This window comes from Phyllostomus discolor, chromosome 13 (genome assembly GCF_004126475.2).
Source record: "Phyllostomus discolor isolate MPI-MPIP mPhyDis1 chromosome 13, mPhyDis1.pri.v3, whole genome shotgun sequence".
Lineage (NCBI taxonomy): Eukaryota > Metazoa > Chordata > Mammalia > Chiroptera > Phyllostomidae > Phyllostomus > Phyllostomus discolor.
Window position 1 is genome coordinate 74991769 of NC_040915.2, and position 25709 is coordinate 75017477.

Consider the following 25709-nt stretch of genomic DNA (forward strand, 5'->3'; position numbering starts at 1 on the left):
AGGTAATAAAACTCATGGCAGGAGAGCAAAATCATTAATTAAAGATTGCTTAACGATATATAATTAGTTGATTGGCCTGTGTTACGTAACAGTATGATCCCAGGTTACATTAAATACCCATGAGAGTACAGAATGAACAATACTTTGTAAAACACTTACTGTGTGACAAGCACAATGCTAAGTAGAGCAGAATCTAATTCAGTGCAAGTCTTACTCAGTGCATGTAAATATCACACAGACCTAAGTTTATAGATCCATGGGCCCACAAAGTGAACAACCTAGACTTAGGGTAAGTAGTCAAAACATCACTATGAATCTTTAAAGACTTAAGAATACAAAAAAATTGACTTAACCTGCCCCCATTTGGCAGTGCAGATGGGTCCCTAACTACAGCTGTTTTGCTCTGTGCCAGCCTGGACTAGAGCACACAGTCCCACATTCCTAAAAGGCCAAGCATCAGACCCTTTGGGGTAAGCCTTGCTCCCTCTGACATAGTTCCCTGAGGTCCTCACATCATTGCTATTTGTATCATAAAGAGACTTCTCGAGAAGTGTCCAATGTGCCAAATTTAAAGTCTCCATAGTAGCAGTTTCCACATTCAATATATTCCTTGGCAGTTCCCCAGAGGGCCCCCTGTTCACCACACTGTGCTTTGTAACCACAGCAGCAATTCTGATATTGCCCTTGCACCTCAGTCCCAAAGATATGTATCAAAATTTGTTTCTATATTATTTTAGTTATATTAACTCTGTACACTGATGCTTTTGAAACTCATGCATTACAAATGCGCAAGTAAATTTAATTGTATATTTTTGAAGCTCTGCTCTACTTGGAGGAAACCAAGATGCACAGGGTATTATTAATGATGTGTTGGATTTACACAAATTCACTTTGAATGAACTCAAGGCAAATCATACATATTAGTTCATTTTTCTTCCCAACAGCTGGGTTGAGAGACCTAGATTCTGTTCTCAGTGCTATAACAACCTTCTTGGGAAAGTATTTAGCCACTAATTGCTTCAATTCCCAAATAGGAAACAGAAATAGTGAAATGATATAAGGATATTTACTTCCCCTTCTTCTTATTCTAAAACTTTAGAACTGAAATAACTTTAAAGAATCAGAAAAGACTGAAAGATTTGACAACTCTAAAAGTGATTTTATGACCACTAATGAAAAGGTGAGACACAACACTATGAATTTGATCAGAAACCCAGAAATCTGAATTGTAATCCAATCTCCTGTGAATAATGGACTGTCAATGTGGGTGCATCTCTCCATTACACAAGAAAGTACTTAGAGACTCTGAGAAGGTGAATGCTATAAAACAGTCTTGATCTTCTAAAGAGTATTAATTTTGTCAGCAAAGATGTCTCTTGGAACCATGGTATTAATACGGCTGGATCTGGGATGAGAACACTCTTGTCTTTCAAAGCCTCACTCTTTCCCTACCTCTCTCTTTTTCTCCAGGCTTTATAGCAGTTTCAAAAAATATACAAACACCTGACTGGTGTGGCTCAGTGGGTTGGGTGTCATCCTGCAGAGCCAAGAGTTGCCACTTTGATTCCCTGTTGGGGCATATGCTTGGGTTGCCAATTTGGTCCCAGTTGGGGCATTATGCAAGAGGCAACCAATCAACGTTTCTCTCTCACATTGATGTTCCTCTCCCTCTCTTTCTTCCTGCCTTCCCCCCTCTCTAAAATTAAATAAATAAAATATTTAAAAAATACTCACCTACACAAACAACCCTCATCAAGTTGCTAGACTGTATCCTTTATTACATATCTTCCCTAGATTCTTGGCTTAGCTATCTCAGTCTTCAAAATCCCAGGGGTAGCAATATGCCTCTTTGCTTGCCAGCCTAAAACTAGTAACTGAATGCAGGGAACCTAGACCAAAATATAACTTGGCTCTTGGATAACACACTCCAGACAAAAACAATTGATGCTTAAAGTGACAAGCTCAGTTTTCTTGGTGCACAGGTAACAGGGATCACACATTTTAGAAGAAACTCTATTCTCTCTCTCCTTTTTTCTCTCTCTCAATTTTCCCATTATTTACAGCAGTGAAGGCTTTTCTGTTTTACTTTCCGAGATTCCAAGGCTATTAAAATGTACTCTCTACAAATTGGTAGAGTTAGTGTTCAAAGAAATGGACACAGATTACCTTCCAGAGAGCTTCACAAACCACATGAGCCTTCAGATAAGCAACTTTTCCATGGAGTTAAAGCTAGAAGCCAATAAATGTTCCCTTGAAACTCACCCATTGAGGGATAAAGAGCTAATATAATTATTTTGTAGATTCATAGTAAAACTATATATATATATATATATATATATATATATGTATATGTATATATGTACAAGTATATATACCTATACATATGCCAAAGGATAATCTCACCACTGATTTCCCCTAATATCTTAAAAGGCTTTGAAAAGCAAAAACACTTTTTTTCTCTGCTAGGCCATAATCCAAATACTTAGCCTGACACCTCAAGCTGGTATGGATTTGGGGTTTAAAATCTGTCATATGACTCCTTTTGAGAACATGTGAGCTACTGATTGAATGTACTAAACATTGCTGTACTGATTCAAAGTTTTATCAATTTAGGAAAAAGACTTATTCCTAACCAAACGGCACACAAGGAGCTTCCCATTGCTCATTTTCCTGTGAAGAGTGGTAAGAAATGATTTACTTCCAATCAGTGGGAGACTGTTGCTGGAGAATTTGGTTAGTTCTTGTCTGAAGGGCATTTAGAGTTCAGGGACTGGAGCAGACTGGCCGTGGCCACCCCACCAGTCCTCCCTGGAGAGGCGCTACCTGCCCCCAAGGATGTGTCTTTGGAAACTGTGGTCTGAGCTGATACAGTGGACATTGTCGCAGCCTAATGAGGACTGTCACATATTTGTAACTAAATTCAGTGGTGTCGAAACTCTAAATGTGCATCAACACTTGTCCAAGGACAGCATGAACATCATCCTGTTCCCCTTGCCCTTCCCTATTCAGAGACAAAATTGCTAACATTAAGCTAGTCTGCCAAGGGTTCCAAATACATATACTTAGTCTTTCTTTAAGTAAAATAAGAAATTGTTTAATACTTATCCCAAATACATACTATAAGACCCTAGAGTCTTAAGGTCATATAGTCATGAACTAATTCTAGCTTCTCAGCCTTCATTCCCTGAAGTGAGGGCACTTGAGGCAGGTTTTTATATCAGTTCAACTTTCCCACCCCCTCTGCAATGCAAGAGGTCCCCATCCCTGCATGTAGCCCACAGCAGTCCTTCTCAGCCATACCATCCTGGACACTTCAGCACTTGGCATTACCTCCTAGTCCACAGATCAGTGAAATTTCACACAGAGTTTGTCTGGCTTCAAACTGAAAAGGTGTGACTTTGGAACATTTAGAATGAATTAAACATATCCATTTGCTATATTTCAGAAATACAGATAAACACAGTTATAAGAGGAACCTCAGCCAGAGTATAGTCCTAGAAAATAAGGTGGCAATACACCATTTATTAAATGTGGCATTTTACTAAGCATTATTCAAATGATGGGGTTATTTAGACATAACCCCTGATCTCTACAAAAGTTACAATCAAAACCACATTAGCATAAAAATTTATTAAAGTTTCTGCAGTGCACCAGATTGAGCTACATACTCAGAATACAAAGGCAACCATGTCACAGCCCCTAGCTTCATTAACCTGGAGTTGGCAGGTGGAGAGAGCAGTGTGCAGGGAGTGCCAGTCCCCAGACTTGCCTTCTGTCTTCTGAGGAATCTGTGCTGCCCAGCACAGGGCCTGTTGGACACAGGGGCGCACACTCAAAAATAATCATTGCACAGGAGGCAAATGAATACATGTTAAGATAGAGTAAGTATACAGTGCTATAGAAAATACATAGAAGGAGAAATGACTAGTTGAGGGGACTGAGACAGAGTCACAAAGCACAATGATGCAAAGGAAAGACCATGCTCATGGGATTGAAGCTGGGTTCACATTCTAGCTGTGCCACCCATGAGCTAGGCAATTCTAAGTATTCTGAACCTTATTCTCTGCACTTGTAAACCACTGCTGATGGCTTTAAAGGCTGTTTTGAGGACTATGTAAGATATTACTTATCTTTAAGTGTGTGTCACAAAAAAGAACCTCAATGGAAGCTGTTAAAAGAGTCACAGAAAACATAACTGCAACATTAAAGCAATAAATACTAAGTAGAAAGGTGAAGAGCACACATATTTTGAGGACTGGAAAGTGATAATAAGCTGAAGTTCACTGTGGACATATAGGAGAGGGGCTATACCAGTTCTTAGCCTGTAATCCCAGACAAGAGTGAAGAGAGGAAGGTGATTTATGAGTGATTGTCTTCCTCTTCCAATCTATCCCAAAAGGTGTTCACATTCAGCTTTTCACTGCAGAACCATGTGGCCCTGTGTGTCACTGTTCACAGTGTAGGAAACACCCTTCCAGATGCCAGAGTCTCAGGGTGGGTGTCATGTGTGGGCTCATATATACATGTATGTCTATATATATGTGTGTGTGTAAATATATATACACATACACAGAAATGTAATTTTTCTCTGTATGTTCTTGCAATAATTAGCTTCTGTTGCTTTTATCCTACATATCCACAACTACACCAGACTTGTTTCTTTTGTTCTTTCTGCTCATGTACATCAGGCCCTTTCCTGCTGCATTCATGTACCACTAAAACACACATGCACATGTACACACACATACATGCACACAACTGTTCTTTATTGGCTTCAGCCCTTTTTAGATGAGCTTTTGGGAGAGGTCCTAACATGAACTGATTTGTCAGACATGTTACTGTGGGTGGGAGAGGACTGGGAGTGGGAAGATGCCAGCAGTAGCTTTTGGGCTTTCAGTCCATAACATAAGATAGAACTATATCTGGCAAAAAAAAAAGGTGTCAAACAAGAGACCGAAAGAGGCCAAAGAAAGGATATAGTGGTAGCCAGAGATGAATGAAAGTGTGAAACATGAAAACATTTTAGACATAAACATTTGGAGAAGGGAGAACTAGAGGTGTTTACAATGATGATGGGGGAGGGAAAATGATTGATTTGGGCTTTTGAAACCATACCAGGAGCCAAAAGCCAAGGGCAATGGCAGAGGGAAAAGCCAGGTAGGACAATTGAGACAGAAATCCAGCTCCTTACAGTGGAGCATGGAGTAGGACTAAGGAGTTTCCTATAGCACTCTGTGGGAGGTGGGCAAGTCTAACCCAGTCTGTGGGTTTGAAAGGACCTGAGCAGGTTGGAGAATGCTAGTCAACCTTGACAGCTCTAAGCTCAGACAGGGGTGGCAATCCTGGGCTTTAGCTCAGAAGCCTGGGTTGAGGTGGATTTTGGAAAATTTTCTCTTAGCTCCCAAACTTTTAAAACGTGCTTCTCACACCACCAGCCTCCAATCAGAGTATAAACACACATCCTGGCAGCTGTTCTCCATTGGAGGTCTCAGCAGTGGTACCTGCCATCTGACAAATGGGGCCCTTCCCCTTTCCTATTTTTTAGATATTGTAAACTTGGCTGAATGCAATACATTTGCAAATTTCCCTTTGCCCTTCCTACATGCTTCACATCTCCAGATTCCTAGGGTTAATCCCCAGGACAATGTTTCTTTGACAAAAAAATGTGATAAGCCTAGTTAAAGATCTAGATCCCAGAGACCTCTGTCTGTCCTGCCTCAGCCAGACGCCATAGGGCTGGCTCTAGGAGGCAGCCACCTACAGAGCAAGAGCGGTGGTTTTTTTGCTGCTGTTCATTTTCCAGGCTTGGTTGCTTTGCAGAATCGGGTACCCTGAAGCATGGGATTTCCTTTTCTTTTTTTCTCTTATTTCTTTTTTATTTTCTTTCTCAGCAAAATACAATAATATCACCTTGCCATCCTGGGGGTGTTTCATAAAAGCAATTGAATTAGAAAGCACTTCATTGCTGCTCATATCCTGGGTTAAAGATAGCTGACTTGATCTGGGTGTGCCTATCCTCAACATTGAAATATTTTAAAATGTACCTGCATTTGTTAAAAGTAATTTGTACTGATTGTTCTTCTCCAGAATAAATACTATGTTACTGGCTGATTGATTTTAATTATGATTAATCTGTCCCAGAGCTTGCATAGATGTCTTCTTTCAGGACTTTTGTGCATATTTGCTGCTCATCAAAGGGAAGGATGGAAGACTTTGAAAGGAGGGAGTGGTTTGGTTGATTCAGCCAGCTCCCTAGCTCATTACTGACTCTTGCCTTCTCTGCTCCCTTTCTCCTCTCCTGGCTCCTCAGATCCACCATAAGCCTGCTGTCAGTGAATTAGCATCTACCTTTCTTTCCTATGACAGACTATGTTAGACTTGGTTGGGTAAGAGACCATTTTCCACTAATTACATTTTGTCCCAGCATATTTTCAAACCAAGATGAAGACCAGAAACTGCATCTACTCCCTAAACTTCTCCTGTCCTGGGATTATTAGCCAGATATTAATAACAATAATAATAATACTGTATTTAGAAGCTCTCTAGCACATTTTATCTTAGAGTCTTATAAATGTTAACTAATTAATCTTCACAACACTCCATACAAAAGAGGTAAATATTATTAACCATAATTAAATATAATATGGATTTGCTAAGGACAGCAAAATAGTTCACTTATTTATCACGGCTCACTTGATATAGTAACTGGTATTTTTAAAGCACCCATCGTAGATACAATAATTAGAGATGTGCTTTTGCTAACAAAACCACTACCCACTTCTAGCGTACCCTTGGGTACTAAATAATTACCCACTTTGTGTGGTTATCTAGCTCACTAATTACCCACAGAAATTGGGGTCAGGTGTTAACTGCTTGAAATAAGTATCCTCCAAAGACATCACTCAATTGTACAGAAAAAAAGTGATGTGTTCATGGCAAAACTTTCATAACTCATATATTTGTGTATATTTGTAAGCTGTGTGACTACAGATGAGGCGAAATAGTTCACTATGTGAAAATTGTGCCCAACTATTATTGAAAATACACACAGGTTTAGGACAGTCTCCTTAAATTTCATTCTCTATTTACCTTTCCTTTTTGAAGATGAGTACAATAACACGATTCCCATAATCTGTCCTTCATATACAAGCATGCTAGTTGACGATTCTGCTCAGAAATGATTCATTTTGGCATTACAGGGAGGCACCCAGTGAGTCAAAGACAGTGTTCGACAGCTCCACCCTTTATGATTATTCTAGCATGTTTCTTTTTTCTCCATCCATCTACTGCAAACACGCTGTTAGACAAATCTGGAAAAGATTCTAACCTAGTCACCAACCCTCATGAACCATCTTTCTCCTTCTCAATAATGACAAAATGAAAAATAAAAGTATTAAATGAAATCCAACACTAGGATTTCAGCTCTTTCTCTTTTTGCCTCTATTTATTCTGCTCACCCCCCCTTCCCCTCCTCTTCCTCACTCCTTCCCTCCTCTTCTCTTCCTCATTCCTCCTCTCCTCTCCTCTCCTCTCCGCCCCTCCCCTCCCCTCCCCTCCCCTTCCCTCTCCTCTCCTCTCCCCTCTTCTCCTCTCCTCTCCTCTCCTCTCCTCTCCTCTTCTCCCTTCTTCCTCTCTCTGAGTCTCCTTCTTGCAAGTGCTTTTTCTTCTCCTTTTCCTTGGCATACAGCCCTGCTACTGCAGGTTTCACAGTCAGAGACGAAGCACAATATCTGAGTTGAACACAAAGAACGTATCTTTTAAAAATCTTGACTTGGAGGAAATCTGTATCCTCGGATACCTCCCTCCTGTCCTTGCTACATGTACAGAGCCCAGCACCATACTTAGCACAGCACTGCCTGTAGGCTGAAGGACCCCAGCCAGGAAAACTGGGCTAAGATGGCAGCATACACAGTGCACACATAGGCAGGTAGAGACCCTCGCTTTAGGACGATACCTGTTTTACAGGATCATTGTGTAGCTAAGCTTTTAAAATGTGTGCCAATAAAAATGATAGGAAATGCTCTTTTAGTTAACTCAGGATATCTTTCATTTTTCTGTTGTGCCACTTGTGTCATCTGAGTTATTGCTTACCATTATTAAGGGACTTCAGGGTGGTCAGTGAGGTGCATACGTATCTCTCAGACATTTGAGGTGAAATGCTTCAGGAATAAAGAAAATGTCTGCAGTAAAAGCAAAGGGCTAGAATGAGTTACAGTGACTGATGTGTTTATTTCAAAAGCCAAGGGAATGTGAGTGGTCAATTAGTACATATGGCAAATATATTCAAAGAACAAAACCCAGCAACTAAAAGAGACTGTTAGCATTGTAGTCATCGTGATTCCTAGAGTGTCTGCGTATTTAAAATGTTTATTAAATCACTGCTCTTTTATCCCTCTAAATGCCGATTTCAAAGAAATATCTGGGCATTGTTGACTTTCTGTCCATAGAAAAACCCACCAAGATTCATAAAATACATCACCTGCATATGTGTTTTTTAAATACCCATGAGATGTGAAACAATTAGGCAGAGAACTGCATTGTGGTTTCTTCTACACTCCTTTCCCCCTTTTAGATCCTTTTAGAAAGTATGATACCTGATCTCTGTGTCTAGCAGGCTGAGGGTTTTTTGTATTTGTATAATATAATGTCTGGCCTTGCCTCTGACCTGGTGGTGTATTTTTGGTCTCATTAGTAGTCAGGGAGATGCCTTAGTGCATCCGGTGCTGCGAGTCAAAGATGAGAAACACTACAACAGTGAGAGGGAGAGTGCACGAGAGGATATTAGGAGAGAGGCTTGTCTCCAAGATATGGAAGGTTGTGAGAAATGACAGGACTGCAAGCTTTGTATGTAGGAGCCTTGCAGGGCGGGGGAGTGCAAGGTGAGCCAAGTGGCTTCTCAGAAAAGGAGGAAGGCCATAGAGGAGGTAAAGGTGATTAGAGGGGGATATTGATTCCGTATTCTGCCAGAGGTTTAAGCAGGCATGCTAGGAATCCGCACCATGGCTGGCAAAGGAGACCGCTGCCTCCTGTAACCAGACACGCAGGCTCTCCAGGAGCCTGGGGAGAGAGCCGAGAAGAAAGGGGGCAGTGTGGTCTAGGAAAATTCAACTTGTCGCTGATTTGTGCCTGATGCTTGCTGTCCGTCAGCAGCCTCCCTTACATTCTTTTTTTCTCTCCCTTTTTTTCTTGCCTTCTCCCTCTTCACTGAAGCCTAGGGGAGCCAGTAAAGATTAAATGTGCTTTCTCAAAGGCAGCCACTTCATGCTGCTATATCAAAAGGGCCATTATTATTTTTATTTTTAATAGTAAAAGAAAACGGGGGAGAGGTAGGCTGGGGTTGGGGAGAGACAGACTAGGTAGGATGGTGACGGACTAGCCTTCCTGAGAGGAAAAGGAAAAGGGAAGGGAAAGAAAAAGGAGAGACCCTGAACTGAGCTGAGGATTGTGCCTGAGAAGAATCCACCGAGGTGAGAAAAAAAGTCTTGAAGACAGTGGTGGGGGTGGGGGTGCTGAGTAGACCCTGTGTGCAGCGGGGAAACAGACATAATTTAGCTGTCTTGCTGGTGTGATTCTGTTTTGAAGAGGGGAAAGGATGGGGGAGAGACTGGAGCTTTACCAGTTTTAGTTGCATCTGGAAATATATACAAAATACTTAGCATTTTATTAAGTGAGGCCCCCTCTAAGTGTCTTCCTTGAGGGGCTGCTTTGTCATTCTTTGACTAGCCAGCCATCTACCTTGCTTAGACTGGAATAAAAGAAGAAAGAAAATAAATAAAGGAAGAAAGGAAGAAAGAAAGAAAAAGGGAAGAAAAAATTTAAAGAGTCATCTCCCCACCCACTTCCCCTCCTTTTCGTTTCATTTTTGGACGCGTCACAGGAGCCAGCGGTCTTCACGTAGAAAAGCTCAGCGTCCAGGCGGATGGGGGAAGCGACCATCAGGTACTTTACCCGTTGCTGCCTTCGAAGATGGAGGGGAACTATGCTTCAGATTCCCCCGAAATATTGGCAAAATGCTACCCAGGCCGGTGGCGGGCGAGGCGGGGAGTGCGGTCTCCGCGTGCCCCCACCCTCCCAGCTTCGCGTCTGAGGAATGACAGCCCGGGGCTGGCTCCGTCCAGGACTTGGCCTTGGCCTCCGCGGAGCAGCTGATGCCCGGGAGGCCCGAGTGCAGGACTGGCCAAGTGCACTCGAAAGAAGAGGACGAATATTTTTTAAAGCATCTCTGGGAGGTTTTTCATTCTTTAGTTAAAATAAAAATAATGACTGCATATTCTCCATATCTGATCAGTCCCAGTCCTTCCTTCCACTCCCACTACAACTGCCCTTTTTCTTCCCTCTCTGGTCGAAGCCTAAGGGCAGCATCGCGCTCCCCAGATTCTGCGGGCCTCTGCGGCCCCCGCCCCCGCCCTCGCCCTCGCCCTCGCCCGCCCGCGCTCGCGCCCGCGCCCGGCTGCAACGCCGCGCCCAAGCTAGTGCCCAGAGCTCGCGCTCCCGGCTTGGACGGTGCGACCGAGGCGGCAGCCCGCTCCTCTTCCAGCCGGGTGAGTGTGAAACGCCGTTCGTATTTACACTTTCACAGCTTCCACGTACTACTTCTTGGTCTTCTAACAACCTGATTTCTTTAAGTCTGTCTGTTGGCATGCTTCCCCAGGGGAAAAGACACCTCATTTTCTTCAGTCATTTCTGCTAGTTGTAAATTAAATCTTGGAAGAGACGATCAGACCGTGGTTTTTAAAACATGACATTTCTGAGTCTATTCATATTATTTTCCATTTTAGTAAACATTTTTTTTTCCAAAGCTGTAAAGAGTTTTCTGTGGTGCACTCGCGACTGTATGGTCAGGTATGTATATGTGGCCAGAGATATTGTGTGCGTGTGCGTGTGTGTGCGCATTCCCACTACACTGAGGTGGTATCTAAATCTTGTGAACCAAAGGGAGCCGAGACAGTAAGGGAGTAAGTACCCTGCCACCTGTTTGTTGCCTTTTAATCACGAAGCTAGAATAGAAATCCCCTGTCATTCTTCTGCTTTGTTTTGTCTCAAGAAAGAACAATTTGTTGCGCTCCTCTCAATCCCTGAGACCCTAACTTGTGATGTTTACCATTTAAATCCACGGGTTAGGCTCTTGGGAGCTGCGAGTGGTGCTTTAACATCCTGGAAATTGGGTGGAACTTTTCTTCTTTAAAGCAAAGACAAAAGAAAAGAAAGTTTGTCTGTTGTGATGGAGTGCATCTCTGAGGTTTTCATTGTTGGATGGGATCAGGTGATCAGAGAGTGGCAGCTTCTGGATTTCTGTTAAAGTAAGCCCATATTCTGTTACAACAGCATTCTGGCTCATATGTGTGTGTGTGGATATCGCTGACGTCCCAGGCTTGTGGAAACTCATCTTCCAGGGTCTCTTCCTTGAGAGCAGCATGCAGTACTGTCTATCGGGAGCATAGCAAGAACAGCTCAGAACCTGGTGCTTGACCTCAGAACGGATCAGCTGAAGTCCCAGCATGCCCTAGCTTCCAACTTTTAAACTCAACAGTTGATCTTAAAATTGTGCCCAATTAAAATGTGCATGTGGACATATAATATATGTGGTGCCCGCACATGTGTAGTATGTATGGCTAGATTATGAACACAGACGTAGATAGGGGTGAACCAATACTTTGGGCCAAAATATCAATAGGCTGAAATTTTTACTAGTTATTCTAGATGAAGGATGGAATTCGTGGTATTAATAAAGACTAAATTTGTATTCCTTTGCAAGATCTTAAGTAAAATAAAAGGAGTGAAATAGCTTCTTGCTTGGCATCTACTTTAAACTGCTATACACAATGAATTTAAAAGTAAAAGGGATCGGATATATATTCTCTCTCTCATATATATATATATATATATATATATATATATATGAAATAACAGCACACACACAAAATTATTGTGTCCTTTAGGAGTAACTATGTCTATTACTCTTTGTTTAAAAATTGGAAAAATTATCAGGATTGAAATTTAATCCAATGTAGTTACTTATAACATCAAACTATACATTTAAAAATTATCTTCTTTTAAGGTAATTGTTAGGATTACATGCTTTGTAGTTTTCTGAAAATGGAACATTTTTGTAACGGAATAATTTCAGTGATTTAGATCTGTCTCAGAGTTAGAGAAAAAAAAAACAGCAATTTACCTTTCCTTTGTTATGAAAAATTCCAATATATAATTTCACTCAAACAATTTTAGTATTCTTGGGCCAACATTTGTCTTCTATTTTTGGAAAATACCTAAATCAATCCCATCTTCAAATGCTTTTTTCATTTAAAGATTTTATATTGGTTGTAACCTTGTTTTATGCATATAGTCAAAGGTTAAGGAAACTCTTCTTTCCTTGTTGTTTTCTTTAAGTATTCATTGCAGTTTTAGCCATTGACTTCAGGTCATAGTCAAAAAACTGTTTTGTCTCAGAAAACTGAATTGAGAAGATGAACTGTGGAACTATTGCACCATGCCTTTTGTTGAAACCTTTAGTGTACTTGTAATATTTAAATATTACTCTCCAGCCTTTGATAGTTGGAATGTGTTTCAAAGAAAAGTTATTTGATTTTCAAGTCATCTTTTGATTTCTATAGATTGGATTAATTATTTTCCCCCATCTTAGCTGATGTGTATGCATAGGTATTTGGAAATGCAAAGACATCTATTTAACTTATGGATATATATTGCCACATGATTCATATCAAATATTTGTAAAACATTTGGTGCTTCTTGAAGTCAAAATGTATCTGCAGTTAGTTTTATGAAAACATATGCACGGGTCAATAATAACCTGTTACATAAAATTCTGTGATTTTTAATAACATGATAGTAATTTAATACAAGTGATAGTTTGTATTCCAAGGCATTCTTTCAGTTTTTCAAGGCACGTTTTCAAGTGGTTTGCTCATGTTCTGAGGTTGCTATCACACAACTGATCACTCAGGCATTTAGGAGTGCATAACGACACACAAGATTTTATATTTCAGCAGGGAGCTGCTTCAGTGTAAGATAGGTTTCTCCACATCCCTTCTTCCTCACTGAGCCCATCAGTGAAGTTCAGTGAAATGAATAACATAATTGGTGGTTGGTTCAATCACTACCAGTCTAGACTAGCCCAGACGCATCAATTAGAGGGGGCTGTCTTTTAAAGGGAGAGTGCAACCGAAACAAGCAGGGCATTATTGATACCGATCTTTAAAAGTGCAAATCCAGCTTGGCAGATAAAAAAAATAAGGCGGGGAATTTGGGGGTGGGGTGCATTGCAGGAAGAAAAGAAAAAGAAAGAAGTGAACTGGAGCTTTGGGACACAGAAAGACAGGAAGCTGAGAGAAAAGGAGGGGATAATGAGTGAAATGCAATGCAGCACCTCCTTGGAACACAGTTACAATTCAGTTCACAGGGCATACTGGTTCACCATATTTTTAACCAGATTCTCTTGTCCCCTTTCTTTTTTTATTCCTTTTTTGCCCGTTCCTAAGAAGCAACAGCTCAAAAACAATGCAGTTGGAAATTTAGGAAGCTCTAGTAAAAATAAAGCCAAGTTACATCAACCAGCCAAAACTCCTTTTGAAACATTTTCCCCAAAAGAAAAACACAAAAAATGTTTATTTTTGAATTTCTAATCCCACCTTTAAAAAAATCAACTGTACTAATGAACAATACTCATTTTAAAACTAGCAACTGGGAACTAATCCTATGGGCAAGACACCTAAGGTAAACAGTTCATAGTTTTCTACAGAATACAGTAAAATTATGAAGAATGAAACAAAGGCTCTGGTGACTTGTTGGGGTAGGAGGTGGTTGATGGATAAAAGGGGATTTAGAAAGCATTAGGAATATATCAAGCCCCGGGGAAAGAAAATGTTTAATTGGTATTAATTAAAACACTGCTAATATATTCTAATAAAATCAAATTTAACATTCTAAACTAATCCGCTTGGTATGTCAAAGGAAAAGAAAAGTATTATCTTATTTGCATCTCTGCAATTCAAATGCATTTGCTCATTCAGCAGAATTAATTTTTATTACCAGCCTGTTTAATCTCCTCACAGATTTAGTCAAACTTATTCTTTCAAACTAAGAGGATCAAGGTAGACAATCCATAAAGGTACTGGGAAGACTGACTCTATTTCATACTGGCTTTACATTGTACTACATTCTTTTCTCTTCCTTTACTATAATGAGGTGTGGGGAAAACGGTGAGGTGGCAGCGAGAATGGTGAATGGTTAATTTTTCCTGCCTTTCTCTCTTACCTTTCAGGTTATTTAGGAATTTCACTTGCCAACTTATAAAAGTGGCACTTATTTACATGGCTGATGCTGATGTATTGATTAATATCTAATTTATGTCTAAATTCAGAATTTTTTTATTACAAATTCCTAATGAAAAAGGCTCTCAAACCAGAAACTAATTACCTTTCCTCAATTAGTTTCAACCATAGTCCTTCTAAATGCAAGTGGGGATGTGAATGTAAAATTTTATTCATTTAGAACTGAATTCTTTGTTTTATTTTTAAGTTAAAATTTCTACTGGAAAATTCACACTTTTATTAAATGGCAAGTTTTATGCTCTTTATTGTTGAACTCTCACAGTGGATAAAATTGTCCCAAAATGACATCATAGCCAAAATGTTTCTCCTCTCATTAGTCTCCCATGACTATGATATCATATGTAAATATGTGTCTAACACCAAAAATAAATGGGCCAAATATAGTCAGGACCACATTTGTATATTTCAAAGTGAGCAATTCTGCACACTATCAAGAAGATGTGAACTACTTACTCAACTACTGATGATCCTGCCTTTTTGCTCCATTGCCTGTTTCAGTTCTTCGATGTAAAAGAGCAATTGCAGTTCAGTTTCACATGTATTGTTCTATAATCCAGGCAATAAATGCTAATTAGTGATGCTCAAGGATCCAACTACTCAGAGTAATTATCATAATTTACTCTTCCTTGTTAAAGACATTCCTTGCTGATTAAAAAAAATTAAATTGTTGTTTTGCCATTGCATGCAGTGGAAATACACCGGAGAGGTGTTTGAGGGAGGGTCACATACCGTTCTGGAATCATTTGAAGTCACCAACATGTGCCTCTCAGCTTATTCCAAATGGAATTGCAACTTAATTTCTAAAAAAGGAATTCATGTAAATACATAAAGTTTTGCATGTGCACCAGTGATATATGATTTTATTTTACAAACCTCAAGGCTCCTCCTTCTTGGCCCATCCCCTTTCTAAAATCACTTACTGAGCAGAACAAAGGAAACTGCTAACTATAGAGGCATCATTGTGAACAGCAACAGCACGATAAACTATGTGATATGACAACATATTTCATTGCACAAAAGTGCAACTAATTAAATAATTAAACAGTAACCCTAATTAGCAGACAGATCTTTAAGGAGGAATCAAGAAAATGGATCCAATCAACTTGACTAATATGCTCCATTCTCCAGTGTTAAAAATATATATTTGGTTATTTGGTGATTGGTTGATTTATACAGAAAGATGAGGACAAAAGGCTACTTCACAAAATGGAGATTTGATCTGGTGTCCTCTTTAAGACAAATCATACATTTTATAAGAATTGAACTTAATGTAAGGCTCTCTTTTCAATCATAGATATAATCTGTCATTCACTTGCATATTTCTATCGGCTGATCTAAAAATGGTCTAAAAATTGTAAACCCCTTAGTTTTTCACATCATTGCTGCAGAATATATATGAAGCCTTCTCCATATTTTAAAATGAGGTTCATGTTGAAGAATGTTAGTTATTGCTTGAAGTAAATACAAATACTATGCACAGAAAGAACAGAATAAAAAACATGCCAAATATTATATTTGATGGAGCCAGCCCCCCTGGCTTTATCTATCAAGATATCTATCAAGATAGATATCTTATCTATCAAGATTTAGTCTCAGGGTTCATTGTCCATGGGTCCTTAAAGGGAAAACTTCAGCTTTTCCTTGAGAGTTTTAAGCACGTTAGAGGAGTGATTTTCTTTGGTTACTATACAGAAGGCGCCACCTGCAAAATGTTGTTGCTCTTATTAAAATCTCAAGTGGAATCAGCTTTCAAAAAATTAGATATTAGATGCATCTGATATAATTTGCAGTGTGTAATTATACTAATGTACATATAGTTGTATGTTGCTTTACATGTTGCCTATTTGAGATTTTTTTCTGTTGGCATTTCTCATAATTTGACATGTAAACATGTAATCATGTCAAATGTAAATAGAATGTTTTTCAAGTGAACTTTAAAAAAATTTCTTGTTAATTAGTATAAGAATTAAAGGACTCTATAGTCTGTGTTCTCATACAAGAATGAATGTGTGTAACCTAGATGTTGGCAATTAATCGTGTCTGAAAAGGTTATCATTGTGGATACTTTTCCGTTATTTATAAAATATTTGCTTTTTTCATATTAATCCTAACTTTGGATAACTTAAAATTATGGAGAATATTAGAATAGTAAATATTATTCATGAGAAATCTATTTCCTTTATTAAAATAATGAGATAAAATGCCAGGGAAATGGCCTTTGGCAGAGATAATACTTTTAACTTAATCAAATTAATCAAATCATAACAATAGTAAACACCTTCTTTTCCAACTTTTTTTATTTTGCATGGCACATGAAGAATAACAGAAACTGTGCCTCAGATTACATGTGCACCAACATCAACTTCCCTTCTGGTGTCTCGGTGTGGTGGTTCCTTGGACTGCAGCTCCTTCTGCATAGAGCTGACCCCTTCATATTTAGCTACTGAGGAGAAATCCAGGCAAAGCAACAGCAAGTTGACTGGCAATTGGCACTTGCTATGTGCTTAGTAGGTGACAATGCTCTTGATGCAAATTTGGAGAATCATCACAATCAGATCACAGAGGGACCCTGGGCAAACCAATGCAAGGGCCCCATTTATGCTTATATGTTCAAGAGACAAAAAGGATTCCAAAGGAAGCTCATGTTGAGATGATACAAGCTATTACTCAGTCCAATTAAGCAGACATAAGCACCAAAGATGACTGAGTTGTTAATCATTTGACTCATATAGTGGTTCACATATTTATACTATTTATTCTTCAAATTTATTTTAAAAATGAGGCCTGTATTATAAAAGAGACATTTGTATGGGCTATATCTATGATATGCCAAAATAATATATTGGTTTACTTTTTATCTGGACTTTCTATTATTAAGCTACCCAAAAAAGTCACACACAAAAATGTGTGAAACATCTTTCCTTAACATAATAACATTTTAATTTATTCACAAATGAGTCTTAAACATCTGTAGCAAAAGATTAGCACCCTACCCTCCCACTCCATGCTTATAAAATAATGAATTCTAAAATCTGTAAAATGTATATTTTATTTAATTACTCATCTATGATCAGTTATTGCTTGCCTGGTCAGAACAGAAAAATAAAATACCTATTAACGGCATTTAACAGTAGGGTTATTCTACAGGTTTCAAGGGAAAAGTTTACTATACCTGCCATCTAGAGAGCCAACATCTTTAATGCATTTAAAGTGTTTAGGGCAAAAAGCAATAATATGTGGTAGCATATCCCTTTTGGTGTACCTAACTCATTATGCACCTTCATTGTGCTAGCTTAATGAAGAGGCTGACAATAAAGGGTTTAGTTCAATTAAAATCCACCTGCAAAGTGTATTTCATTCATAATATCTTTTGTATAGTAAAGAAACATTAATACAGCTCTTCCCAAACATCCCTGTCTGTAAAATGAGTGGGCTGGATTAGTTGGTCTCTAAATTCTTTTACAGCTCTAAGAATTTTTGAAGGTTTTCTACAGTAGGGTCTATTTGTAGACCAACAGTTGTCTTTTAAATTTATATTTGATTCCACTTCCAGGTACTGTATTTACTAACATGTTGTTTGTCTTGATGTTAAAACAGTGAAGTTCATTTTTAGGAAGGGCAGTGACAGAAAAGAGGGACAGCTGAAGAATGAAAAATGCTACACATTGAGAGAAGGAATTTCTTGATATGAGTACTAAATCCATTTCCTTCAACATGAACATAGAAGAAACCCAGACAAGCACCTGCCTTTCTATTTTGAGACTATATTTTTTTAGTTCTTATGTGTTCATTTAATTTCTTTCTGTATGGTTTGTTTTTCCCTATTAGGTTGATGTCTTGAGTTGCATGTTTCCCTCTCCACTGCATTTATCTGAATCATATTAATATTCCCTTCAAAAGCCTACAGTAGTTACGTTAACACACCACATTTTCAAAATTAAATATTAATATGTTCAAAACCTCCTGAAATTTGCTCTACCCCGTTTCCTAAAACCACTTAAATATATAATCTGTTTTTGAATTAAGCAAGCCTGTTTCCCCTGGCTTCCAAGTCTTTGAACTTGCTCGCATGCTTCTTTCCTCACTGCACACTCTGTCCCTCTGCTCCATTTCAGAAACCTTTCTTTTGTTTCTGGGTTAATCTCCCTCCCTCCTCCTTCATTCTTTCTCTGTCTCTTTTTTTTCCAGCCTCCCTTCCGCTCTCCCTCCTACTCTACCTTCCTTCCTTCGTACCTTACTCCCTTCCTTCCTTTTGTTCTTTTATTGGGCACCATGTGTCATGCTCTGAGCCAGGCACTAGAAATACAAATCAAGGAATTGACATTAATTTCTAGCAGTTCTAGTGACTTCACTCACACCTGTATTGCTAAGCACTTGTGTATCCACAATTATGTTATTTTGCATTTAGCCTTTAGATATTAGAATGTGTCCTAAATGTCCTGTGTTCTCTTGTTGTTTTCCTATGTGTCCTATTTTACTAAGTTGCCTGTTGGATAAAGATGCAGCTTTCCTTACAGAGCATTTTCTCCCAGAGTGATTAGCATGGCACCCTCACACACACTTGAGCAATGTTGTTGCTCCACTGATTCTTGAACAAGGTGAACTATAAAGAAGAGCAACATTTTTCTGGTGATGCAGCATTTCACTTGTAGTTAGAAATAACATGGTCCTAAAGTATCATTACATGTATTTATTTTTATTAAAGAGTCATTGTGATAACTTTCTGTGACATGTTCTGAATTTTTTTTAGTTGTGTTGATGTTCCTTTCAGCTGGTCCTTTAGCCTCCCCCAGGAATGTCTCCCCAGTGAAAGGGCAGAGACTGAGGTAAGAGCTGCACCAGTGGATGCTCCAGCCAGCGCTGAAGGTCAAACACAGTCATCACCTGAAGACCCCTCTCCTGCTCAGCAACACACCCAGATGCAGTTCCAGCCCCTAGAACTCTCACAACAATGTTTTTTTTTTCCAAGAAACAGAGAAACTTAATAGTGTCATCTAGACTTTTAATGAGCCAAAGACTCTTCCTTCCTCATTTGTATTCCTCTGCTTGCATTTAAATTTAGTGTGATATCATTTAAGAAAAATCTTCCTAATATAAGTATGCTTATTAATCATCAATTTTTGAAATGGAAAATTGCACAAATGTGTTAATGTTTTAAGGATCAAAATTAATGCTAGAAGTAAATTAATTTTTAGCCACAGAATTTGACCTTAAGAGTGACCTAAGGACTATAAAGCACTCTTGAAATAAAGCGGTCAGAGGCAATCCGAAAGATGAAGTACTGGTGGAAAATTATAGAGCAGTGTAAAGATATCACATTATACCATGTGACACCAACCCATCAACCATTCTTTTAATAGGCAAGCTAGATTCTGTGAGATATAGTCACTGCCTCTAAAGAGTTTAAATCTAGACAGATGAGGCACATAAACTTTTGAAAAGGTAAGTAACAAATTGGGTCAATAGATGAAAAGACCAAAACCAAAACAAAATAAATGATTTGAATAAGGATCTCAGAAGAGGTCAGCATAAGCTGGATAATACAGGTCTGTTTAGGGAAGAGAGTTTCCCTAAGGATGAAATTATAAGCTTAATCTTAAAGGATGTTTAAAAATTAGATAAATGGAAAGAAAGGAGAAAATGGAGCCTTTTTTTTAGAGATTTTATTTATTTATTTTTAGAGCGAGAGGAAGGGAGGGAGAGAGTGAGGGAAAGAAACATTACTGTGTGGTTGTCTCTCATGTGCCCTCCACTGGGGACCTGGCCTGCAACCCAGGCATGTGCCCTGACTGGAAATCGAACAAGTGACCTTTTAGTTAGGCCAGCACTCAGTCCACTGAGCCACACCAGTCAGGGCTGGAGTCTTTTAGATAGAGGTGTTATTATGTGGGCAAAGCCATGGAGGGAGTAATCTACAGGGTAAGTTTAGGGGATTCTGAATATACACATCTAGTTGACTTCCCTCCAGACACTTAATGCCAATGTGTATACATATATGGTAAAGATTCCCCATGTACACATCCCTCTGTCACACCAGGTGTGGCCTGGAATCATAATTTTATTTCCTTGCCATTAAAGCAAGTGAGAAAGACTGGCAGTAATATATGAACTTATAATTTTTCTGTTAAATTAATAATAGTTGGTATTTACTGAATCATCACTATATGTTGAACATTTTATATATTAACTCAAACCTCACAACAATCCTGCAAAACAAGTGTTATATCCATTTTATAGATGAGAAAACTGAGGTTTAATGAGATTAAGAACTTGCCCAACTACCATATACAGAGACACATTCAGAATTGCAATTGCAAAGCTCATGATCTAAGGCAACGTTTTTCAACCCATGTGCCACAGGAGTTTTTCAAACATGCAACACCTGTCTTGTTTAGTTAGGGGCACTGACCTCTTCTCCCTTAGATGGTCAAATAAAAAGAAATGACAGCAGCCAACACAATAGCCATCTCGTGTGAATGAATCAAAATTACACCTTTTTTTGTCAGATTAGCAAAAAAATTATTTTTTGGAGTGCTGCAGAATTTTAGTAATTAGTTTATATGTGCCATGAGATGAAAAAGGTTAAAAATTGCTGATCTAAGGCATCAAGTTGCAATATTGCAATCATTATAGTACCACTTCTGTATTGCCTGATGTTTTTTTGTGGTAAACAAAGAGCTCTTTCATTTAATTATCTCCTCAAATTTCTCAGATTTCTGGTTAAATTACCCTAGAATGATAGAATGTATTTTCCTCATAGAAAATGGAAAATATCAAGGAATAGAGATTATCAGCATTTTAGGCTTTTTTTTTTGACAGACTTTGATGACATTCTTCAGTTTGGTCTTCATGAAGTCTCAAATTCTTGAAAAGTAAACAATGGGATGAGGGAGCATAAGGGTTATCTAATGCAATGACTTCTTCTAGAGATGAGATAAATTCATGAAGTTAAGGTGACTTATGGAGAGTACACATGTGAGTGTGGCTGAGTTAGTTCCAGAGACCAGATCCTTTGGTCTAACCTCAGAGGCTCTTGAACTACTTCACCTTGCCTAAATAAACCATGATCTTGAATTTGATCAGTCAAAACATTTTATCTGGGTGATCTGCGAGTGTTGTACCTAGTAGATTGCTTTAATTTTGGGTCTCTTTGGTTTGCTGTGTTAATGTGAAAAATAGCTGGCTGTGAAATAATATCTGTAGATCCATAAATTTTCATGGCCCATCTCCCCAAAACACACAATGGCCCAAGATGTTTTGTACCATGTCTTCAATGATATTCTTAATTTGTTTGGAATTCTTAGTTCAACTAAACAAATAAGATCTCCTGAGTATTTTCTTAACCCATTTTTGTGCACAATATGTATTTATAAGTGCTTATGCATGAATATTTGTACATGACTATTTTAATCATTCTTATATTTTTGAAAATATCAATGGTTATTTGTTGTTTAATCATCACTTATCCATGGATCAACTCAAGAATACTTCAACCATAGAAAACTAGATCTGAGGAAACCTCACTCTTCTTTACCAGCCCCTTTACATTTAGTTGGTATGTAGTGAAGACTGATAACATGGTCAGCTGGAGAACACAGAGATTCAAAACACACTTCTGTCCTGAAGGAGTCCGTGAAGCTGGGTTTCCTTCAGAACAAACAACTGGACACCTGGATGTGCCTGATACTGAGTGTTGTCCATTTCCACTTAGACTTCTGGCACTGTCAGACTTGGGTTTCCTCATGGCCTGGTTGTCAGGGTTCAGCGTGATCATTGGCCATATCTCACACAGTTCTGATTAAGTGAGTTCATAAAGCAGGTTTTTTTTAAATCTAAGCACAAAATGTGACTTTGTTGACATTTTATGAAACTTTGTTGTATGTCTTCTGAACCCCCAATAAAAGCAATATTGCATCAGCTGTGAACTTGTGTTGCTTTCTTGGAAGAGGATGCTCTCATCATTTGTTTGTTTCCACTAGTGTGTATCAAAGCTAGCCTGAGAATCCAGGAAGAGCAAATAATCTAACATGATAAGAAATTTTTAATTTAGTCAATTTCTAAATCACCCTATGTTGCCTTTCAAGAAATGTCACTATCATCTACCCAAGTCAGAAACCAAGGCATGATGCTTGTCTTGTCTCCTGTGACCTGTCATGGCCAATCAGGGTGATCCTTTTGACTTTGTCATCTTCCTGTTTTCAAATAAGCCTACTCTCCATCATCTATGTGACTATAGTTAAGACAATCCTCACTTCTCATCTGGATTCCTGCACATCCTGTCTCCAGCTTTCCTCCACACTGCCAAGTGGCAACCAGAGAAATTTCTGTAAACCACAAATATCATCATATTATTCACACTTTCAAACTTTTTATTGGCTCTCCATTAGCTATGAAATATCATGACACCTAAAGCCTTTCATATGCTGGATCTTGGCTCAGTATCCCCCTCTAGACTAACCAAGTCCTTTTCCCCACTCACTTGTCTATGTTGTAGCTATACACATTTGCTGTTTCTTAATGTTCTGTGTTTGTTTATCTTTATTGTGTTTTTCTATTACCAATTAGTCCCCTTATACCCCCACCCCTCCAGTGATCACCACACTGTTGTCCATGTCCATTCATGAGTCCTTTTTCCTTTCTGCTAAATCCTTCCAGCCCCTAACCTCCCCCACCCCACCAACTAGCTGTCATCTGCTCTCCATCTATCTGTCTTTGTTTTGCATGTTAGATCATTTTGTTCATTAGATTCTACATATGAGTGAAATCATATGGTATTGTTCTGTTTATATTCTGGGTTTTCTCACACACCAAAACCTTCTGTTCAGAATCCTCTCTATTCCCCTTTCCAGACTCCATATCTTGCTCTTCGGGCCTCATCCTGGAAGTCACTTCCTCTTGGAAACCTTTGCCTCAACCACCCTGCTGTTACCTGCAAGGTTATAGCTTCTTTTCTATGTGCTTTCAAGTATCCTGTGCGTACTTCACATTAGCACTGACCACCCAAATTATAACTTACATGCCAGTCTCCTCCATTTGAATATGTGATTCTAGAGATGTTTCATTCAATAGGGCAGCCACTCTTTGTATGTGGCTACTTCAAATTAAATTAATGACATTAAATGCAATTAAAAATTCAATTTCTCAGGGCCATTGGCCACATCTTAAGTGTCCAGACCCACATGTGACTGGAAGTTACCCTCTTGAACAGCATAGATAAGGAACCGATCTGCCACCAAGAAAGTTGAACAGGACAATACTGTTTTAAAAAACAAGTACTGTGTTTCATCTGTCACTCCCTCGAATCCCAGGATTGCAGCCTTTCTTTGCTGAAGTTTGCCATTTGAACCAGAGAGAAAACTATTGACTCTTTTCTGAATTCTTCCAGAAATGGTATACAACTGAAACTATCCTATATGCATAGAAAGTACATTAATTTATTACATGTAAAGATGCCCAGATATTAGGTTCAATTCTAGCATAAAGCCCTCATTGAGAAATTCTCTGATACTCTATCACAGTGCTCGGCACAATGTAAGTAGTTTATAAGTGCTGGCTGAATAAAGAAGTGACACATCTGGATACTTAGACATTTCCTTTTATTTATTTTTACCTAGATTTGTGGAGTCGTGGAGGAGACATGTCTCTAGATTCCAAAGGGCCTCCTCTCTATAAGATAAAAGGATAGATGATTTTCTTACTTTCATTCCAAGAATAGTTGAATTGTAGGATTGCCCATTATTAAATTTTTCTCTTTTTTTAACACTGGCAAACAAAAATAGACAATTGAGCTGTTATTCACTGAGTAAGATCAAAGTGAAAATGATCAAAGTAGATAACTGAATTTGATAAGGACTATTTCTTGTTAGGGATTAGCCAAAGTTCACTAAAACTGTTAATTATTTCCTGAGCACCTACTATGCTCCAGATACTTTGTTAGGTACCAGGGATATAGGAGAACACAATGCAAACACAATTCTTGTACTCACCATGAAACAACATTAATATCATTATTTCACTTAAGCAGGAGTTCTCAACCTTTGCTGCACATCGTAACTAAGTGGGAAGTTAAAAACAATACTGATACCTGGGTCCTTCCTCAAAAGACTTTGATATAATTGGTGTGGCTATGGCCTGGGAATTTTTATTTTTTTAAAGCTCCCAAGGTGATTCTAACATGTAGCCAATGTTGAGAGCTATTAACCTATGGGGATGTAACCTTAGAGTAAGGTCAGAGATCAAGAGTTTTGGCACTGATAATTGATAGCACATTAGAAACAAAAAAGAGAAAGTTTAAAATTGTCTGTTTAGCATATCCTCATTTTACTTTTTGTTTCTCAGAATATAAGCTGATACTTAAGAAGCACTTAGTTGTCCAGGCAAACAGCCAGTTCATGGCTGAGATAAGACCTGACACCAGGTTTCTGACTCTAACACAGTGATTTTTTGGCCGCCATTGAGATCTTTCTGGAAAATGGAAAATATAATTATCTTCAAATCAAGATACAACCAACATACACCGTGGTCATAATTTTTAAAGCAAGAATTAAATTTGAATCAATTTATATTCCATGTACTCAATTTTTTGTGTGTGATCAAATGTAAACATTATAGATTAATTTTGGTAGAGTACAACATTTATTGACAATGTACAAGACATTATATGCATGTGGTTGTGTGTATAAAGACGTAGAGAGTTCAGTTCTTTGGGAGCCCTAACCACATCCCTACAAATTCAAAAATCAATATACATATGTTAAACTCCACAAATAACTAGGAAGGCCATTTCTCTTTTAAATTTGAACTACTCTGTGGCAGACATAACAGTGGGAGAAATAAACACAAGTACGTTGTGCCCCCACATTCTCTGTTTTCACTCCCCTTAGTACGTGGCATTCCCTTCAGTGTGACTTTTCACAGTACAAGTAAAAATGGCCAGTCTGTCCCTATAAGATGTAACCACCATAAAAAAGGGAGCTCTCTTAGCTACCACCAACATGCAGTTCTAGATTCTACTGATGCAACAAGAAAATTCAGGAACTGTAAATCACTTAGTTCTCTCTTCACCCATATAAGACCACTTAGTGCCCATGTGCCTTTCCTTTTTTTAAGACATCAGAATAAGACTAACATTCACACACTTGCTTCAAAATGCATGTCATGTTTGAGAACTTACATATTTAGGAAATTCTGTTATATTTCTATTACAAATCCCTCATGCTGTCATATAATCCTGTTTTCTCTTGTTCACTGTAGAGAAAAGAACAGTTGGTCTCCATTCTTTCTAAACTCAATCCCTTCAACTCCTTAAGGACACCTACCTACATTCCAGCCTTCTCTACAGTAAATAATATATAACAG

The 25709-nt window shown here is 38.5% G+C and overlaps 1 long non-coding RNA gene across 1 annotated transcript; it reads left to right on the top strand.

Annotated features, from left to right (window-relative positions):
• The first annotated feature begins 7637 nt into the window (after positions 1-7637).
• LOC118497975 lies at positions 7638-22276 on the top strand. The gene is made up of 3 exons (XR_004900503.1): positions 7638-9467; positions 9878-10541; positions 19123-22276. It is a non-coding gene; the product is annotated as an uncharacterized LOC118497975 (long non-coding RNA).
• The last annotated feature ends 3433 nt before the right edge of the window (positions 22277-25709 follow it).